This window comes from Hemibagrus wyckioides, linkage group LG16, assembly GCF_019097595.1.
Source record: "Hemibagrus wyckioides isolate EC202008001 linkage group LG16, SWU_Hwy_1.0, whole genome shotgun sequence".
In the NCBI taxonomy this organism is placed as follows: domain Eukaryota; kingdom Metazoa; phylum Chordata; class Actinopteri; order Siluriformes; family Bagridae; genus Hemibagrus; species Hemibagrus wyckioides.
This window is the reverse complement of record NC_080725.1, coordinates 19,676,427-19,682,500: the sequence shown is the minus strand read 5'-3', so window position 1 is coordinate 19,682,500 and position 6,074 is coordinate 19,676,427. Positions and strand designations below refer to the sequence as shown.

General features: G+C 42.9%; 1 protein-coding gene across 1 annotated transcript in view; it reads left to right on the top strand.

Annotated features, from left to right (window-relative positions):
• Nucleotides 1-6,074, top strand: part of csgalnact1a (chondroitin sulfate N-acetylgalactosaminyltransferase 1a) — a 34,787-nt gene that overhangs the window by 2,721 nt on the left and 25,992 nt on the right. The window lies entirely within an intron of this gene.

The following is a 6,074-nucleotide window of genomic DNA, read 5'->3' as shown; positions in this document are numbered from 1 at the left end:
TGAGAATTTATTGTTATTACTACTACAAAAAATGCTTCTTCTAAGAACTGTGCTATGCTATAGCTAACTAGGTAGTAAACCTAAACATTCGCATCATGCTAGTTTTCATTCGTTCTTAGCATTTGCAGGAGGAGTGTCTATTAATCGTTTCTATCTTGTTATACTGGACTTGGACGTAAGATTGAATGGAAACAGCAGTGTGTGTGTGTGTGTGTGTGTGTGTGTGTGTGTGTGAATGAGAATTGAGTTGGTATTTTAGCGGGAGCACAGATGGCGGAATGAAGAGATCCAGCTTAATGAAGGGGAGCGAGAATCACCTGAGGCCCGAAAACTTACATCAAACACTCCTTTCTCTCTTCCTCTCTCTCTCTTGTTCTCTCTCTCTCTCTCGCTCTCTCTTGCACTCACACTATATCTAATTCTTTCTCACCCACATCTGTTCCCTTTTCTCTCATTTTCTTCTCTTTCATCTCTACTATCTCTTGCTCTTCCTGTCTGTCTGGGCAGTGTGTGTGTGTGTGTAAAACACCTGGAACAACTTTCTCGGTGCCGTCGTTCATTTTTAGCTGTAAAACCGAATGGCCTCTCTTTCTTTTTCTCTTCCTCTCATCTTTTCCTCCTCGCTTTTCTACTTTTTCTTCCTTTCCCTCTTCTTCTACACTTTTTTCTTTCTCTTAATTAAATGATCTCTTTCTTCTTCTTTTTTTCTTTCCTACATTTGTCACTCATTAATTTTTTTTATTTTTATGTCACACTCTCAGTCTCTCCATTTTTCTCTCTCTGTCCTGTATGGGGGGGGGGGAGTCATGCTGGAACAGACCACACCCTTCAGGATAGACGAGTGGACACAGCCCATGCCAGAGAAATGAATAAACACAAACCCCAACACCATAACAGCCACATTTTTTATCCTTTCATTCGTCACCCTTCTTCAGTTTTATTAGCTGTAGGACTGGACATATGACTCTAGGAACGTTTTAGACAGGATATGACATCATAACAACGCGAGTGAGACAGAAAGAGGGAGGATGAGCAAGAGAAAGGTCAGCCATGAGAGATGGAGAGGAAGAGTGAGAAACAAACAGAAAGTCTGAGAAAGAGGGATGACATGCAGAAAGGGGTCTAGAAAAAGGCAGGAGGTAGGATAAAGGAGTAGGTGAGAGAGAGAGAGAGAGAGAGAGAGAGAGAGAGAATGATTTTGCCATCTTTGCCCTGCAGTCAGGAAACAGTCTAAGAGAAAGGAAGTTGTTAAAGTACACAGGGACGGAGAGGAGGCACGTCTCACTCTGTTTCCCCCTCCCTCCTCTCTCCGGTCTATTATTTCTCTGTCTGTCTCTCTGTCACTCTGTCTCTCTTTATTTCTGTCTCTCTGTTGGCTTGTCTGTCTGTCTGTCAGGCTGTGACTCTGTCTGTCTGTCTGTCGCTCTTTATTTCTCTCTGTATTTCTGTCTGTCTCTGTTTTCTTTCTTTTTCTCTTGCTCTGTGTGTCTCTCTGTCACTCTCTGTCTCTTTATTTCTGTCTCTCTGTCTGTCTCTCTTTATTTCTCACTATCTTTCAGTCTGTCTCTCTTTCTCTTTGCCTGTCTGTCTGCCTTTCTTTCTGTTTGACCTTCTTTCTCTCTGTCTGTCTATCTGTCTCTCTTTCTCTTTGTGAGTGTGTGTGTCTGTCTCTCTCTCTCTCTCTTTCTGTCTGTATCTGTTTCATTTTGTCTGTTTGTCTATCTGTCTGTCTCTCTTTCTTTCTGTCTATTTGACTGTCTCTGTTTGCCTCTCTCTCTCTCTCTCTCTCTCTCTCTCTCTCTCTCTCTCTCTCTCTTTCACTTTCTATCTCTCTCTCTCTGTCTTTCTGCCTGTATCTGTCATTTTGACTGTCTCTGTTTCTCTCTCTCTCTCTCTCTCTCTCTCTCTCTGTTTGTCTGTCCGTCTCTGTCTCCCTGTGTCTCTGTTTTTCCCTTTTCTCTCTCATCTCCAGTGTGTGTCATTCTGGGTGTGTTGACAGGAAATGTGTGCAAATGTGTGTGTATAAATTTCCTGTGATCAGCATAAACAAACATATTTTGTATGAATCATGTGTGTGTGTGTGTATGTGTGTGCATACGAAAGAAAGAGAGAGTGAGTGTGTGCAGTGTGTCCGGTGCGAGCCGCTGTGTGTTAAATGGTGTGTGTGTGTGTGTGTGTGTGTGTGTGTGTTACTCAGGGTTTCCACGTGCTGATGCCAGTGAGGTCATTAACACTCACTGATTTAAATTGATGCACGCTAAAAACTAAGCCATAACAGCAGCTTAACTGCTTTGTGTGTCAAATCACGTGATGGATCGCATAGCAGGACGTGGCTATTTGTAACGTACGCGAAATGAGAAATAAAAAACAATTTCTTTAAAAATCGATTTAATATCAGGGACAGTAAAAGTTCGAGTCTGAAGAGAGAGGAGCTGCTCAATTAAAAAAAACGCCAGCGGAGGGAAAAAATATCCTGCATCATTTCCTGTGTGTGTTACAAAGCCAGCAGGACTGGAGCTCAGAGAATAATGAGACTGGGATAAATTAGCCGTATTTGCTAACTAGACAGTTCCTGAACACATCCGCAGGCTTTTAGTGTAATTAACCCTATCTGTGTAGGATGAAGACAGGAGCATGTTACTGAAGTATCTGAACAGACCTCGAGGTCCAGGAGCTCGCTTTTTACGTAATTAGTCGTTCATAATCCATTACGAGTTCAGATTATCATCCCTGCTTCTGATGGCCAGTGTTTCAGACTTTTATTAGGGAAGACGTATACGATACCGACTCTTGTGAGCGGTAATGAATTAAACACTGGGGATTTTGCCATAATAGGAACATAATCATAACTGCTGCAGACCTGACAGGAAGCCGAATTACCCTGAAATAAATGATTCCTCTTATACCGCAGCAAATTTGACAGCGCTAACAGTTATTGAAGAACAGCACCTCGTACTTGATGATGTGGAACGTCTCCAAAACAAGTTAGTTCCCGTTATCGCTTGTTTCGTAATTATTTCTGTTACAGTTAAAAAGTCAAGAAGGTTAATGATGGATTTGCTGATATCATCTCACAGCATTGTTTACACAACTGGATATCTATATTGGCAAAAGTTTTGGGACACCCCTCCAAATCATTGAATTCAGGGGTTGGGCTCGGCCCCTTAGTTCCAGTGAAAGGAACTCTTAATGCTTCAGCAAAAGACATTTTGGACAATTTCATGCTCTTTGTGGGAACAGTTTGGGGATGACCCCTTCCTGTTCCAACATGACTGCACACCAGTGCACAAAGCAAGGTCCATAAAGACATGGATGAGTGAGTTTGGTGTGGAGGAACTTCACAGAGTCCTGACCTCAACCTGATAGAACACCTTTGGGATGAATTAGAGTGGAGACTGTGAGCCAGACCTTCTCGTCCAACATCAGTGCCTGACCTCTCTAGTGGAATGGACAAAAATTCCCATAAACACACTCCTAAACCTTGTGGAAAGCCTTCCCAGGAGAGCTGTAGATGTTATAGCTGCAAACAGGGTGAACAACAGGGTGATGTCATCCAGTCCAACATGAAGGCCTGGCCTGGTTTAGTGCTTCCTTGTTTTTGTTAATTCAAGAACATCTCGTAGGTTTTTCCAGTTTATTGAGATATTTAGTTGCTGTGGAAAATCCACAAAACATGTTAGTTCCTTGATGGAGAGAATGGAGGAGTGAGAGGAGGAGGAGATCTACCAGAGAGAGAAAAGTCAATAGAGGAGAGATGGAGGGGTTATTAGAGAGGAAGAGAGAGAGAAGAAAGGAGAAGGTGAGGAAGGGGAAGAGGATAGAATGATTATTGAAGAACAGAGAAAAGTAGAAGAAGAAAAGAAAAGGGGGGGGAGGAGAAGGAATGGGAAATGAGGTGAGCAGGTGAAAAAAAACAGTGAAGAAGAAGGACAAAGAAGATGAAGAAGAAAGAAGGAAGTGTGAGGAGTTGTATGTCCTTCACCTGAGGCACAGCGAAAGAGATATAAAGAGAGAAACATTCTTCCTTGTCACTCAAAATAGTGTGCTAACTCTACCAGCTATAAAAGTGGGTTAGTGTGTGTGTGTGTGTGAGCTTTTGGTGGGTCACGTACCCAAATGTGTGTATTCCTCATACACTCCAGCTCGCAGTTTGAACATAACTAGTCCTTTCATTCCATCCAGTCTTTACTTGTAAAAGAGCTGATTGTGTGGTAGTCATTACACACACACGCACACACACACGCACATGCATGCACACACACACTCGTATGTCTGCCTGTCGCATGCACTTTACCTTCTTTCTCGATTTCACCTACTTTTCTAACAGGCCTTTTCTGTTTGCTGATAAACCCTGCCTGTGTGTGTGTGTGTATGAATGCCTCGTCTTTTGCCCGTGTGTTTGCTCGGCTCACAGTACTCGTCTTCTTTTCCCTCCTGAGGTCATTTTTAACACTGCCCTCTCACTTTCGCACATCACCCAAGTGCTACAGTGCCGCTGTGTAGGTCACTCACTCTAAAACAAGAGCCGTGTGTTTTCACACTCAAACTCTGTGTCCTTTTCCCCCAAATATATCACACACAGCTTGTTTTCACTCATAGATTTATTTAACTTTATTTACTAAAGTCAACATAGACATTCATCTTTTGCTCGAACATTTTTAAAGCCTAAAACGGTAGCGCTAGCAGAAGGGGCACGACTAAGGAGTTCATTTCCTGTTAAAACTCTGCGTGTATATCTGCATGTTATGTCAAACGTATCGTTTATAACATCACATTTTGTAACTTTTGTGCTTCTCATGTGACACAGCGTTATTCACACAGTCAATTTGTACAAAATAACATTTTTACACTTGCCCACAAAGCTCTCTGGAACATTCCACATGGCCCCACCCCTTTATTAACCCAAGCCATTATGTTTCTGGATCCTTACACTTAGCTCCACCCCTTTATTTACCCCACTCCTTATGTATCTGGATCCTTACACTTAGCTCCACCCCTTTATTTACCCCATGCCTTATGTATCTGGATCCTTACTCTTAGCTCCACCCTTTTATTAACCCCACGCCTTATGACTCTGGATCCTTACACTTAGCTCCACCCTTTTATTTACCCCACTCCTTATGTCTGTGGATCCTTACACTTAGCTCCACCCTTTTATTAACTCCAGGCTTTATGACTCTGGATCCTTACACTTAGCTCTACCCCTTTATTAACCCCACTCCTTATGTCTCTGGATCCTTACAGTTAGCCCCACCCCCTTTTATTAACCCCACGCTTTATGACTCTCGATCCTTAAACTTAGCTCCACCCCTTTATTTACCCCATTCCTTATGTCTCTGGATCCTTACACTTAGCTCCACCCTTTTATTAACCCCACACCTTAGGTCTTTGGATCCTTACACTTAGCCCCACCCCTTTATTTACCCCACTCCTTATGTCTGTAGATCCTTACACTTAGCTCCACCCTTTTATTAACCCCACACATTAGGTCTTTGGATCCTTACACTTAGCCCCACCCTTTTATTAACCCCACTCCTTATGTCTCTGGATCCTTACACTTAGCCCCACCCCTTTATTAACCCCACTCCTTATGTCTCTGGATCCTTACACTTAGCCCCACCCCTTTTTTTACCCCACTCCTTATGTCTGTGGATCCTTGCACTTAGTTCCACCCCTTTATTAATCCCACTCCTTATGTTTCTGGATCATTACACTTAGCTCCACCCCTTTATTAACTCCACCTCTTATGTTTCAAGAGCCATGCACTTAGCTCCAGCCCTTTATTTACCCCACACCTTATGTCACTGGATCCTTACACTTAGCTCCACCCCTTTTATTAACCACACTCCTTATATCTCTGGAGCCTCACACTTAGCTCCACCCCTTTATTAACCCCACCTCTTATGTCTCTTCAGCCATACACTTAGCTCCACCCCTTTATTAGCCCTATCCCTTATGTGTTTGGAGCCTGAAACTTAGATCCAGCCCTTTATTAACCCCACACTTTGTCACTGGATCCTTACACTTAGCTCCACCCCTTTATTAATCCCATGCCTTAAGTCTCTGGAGGCTTA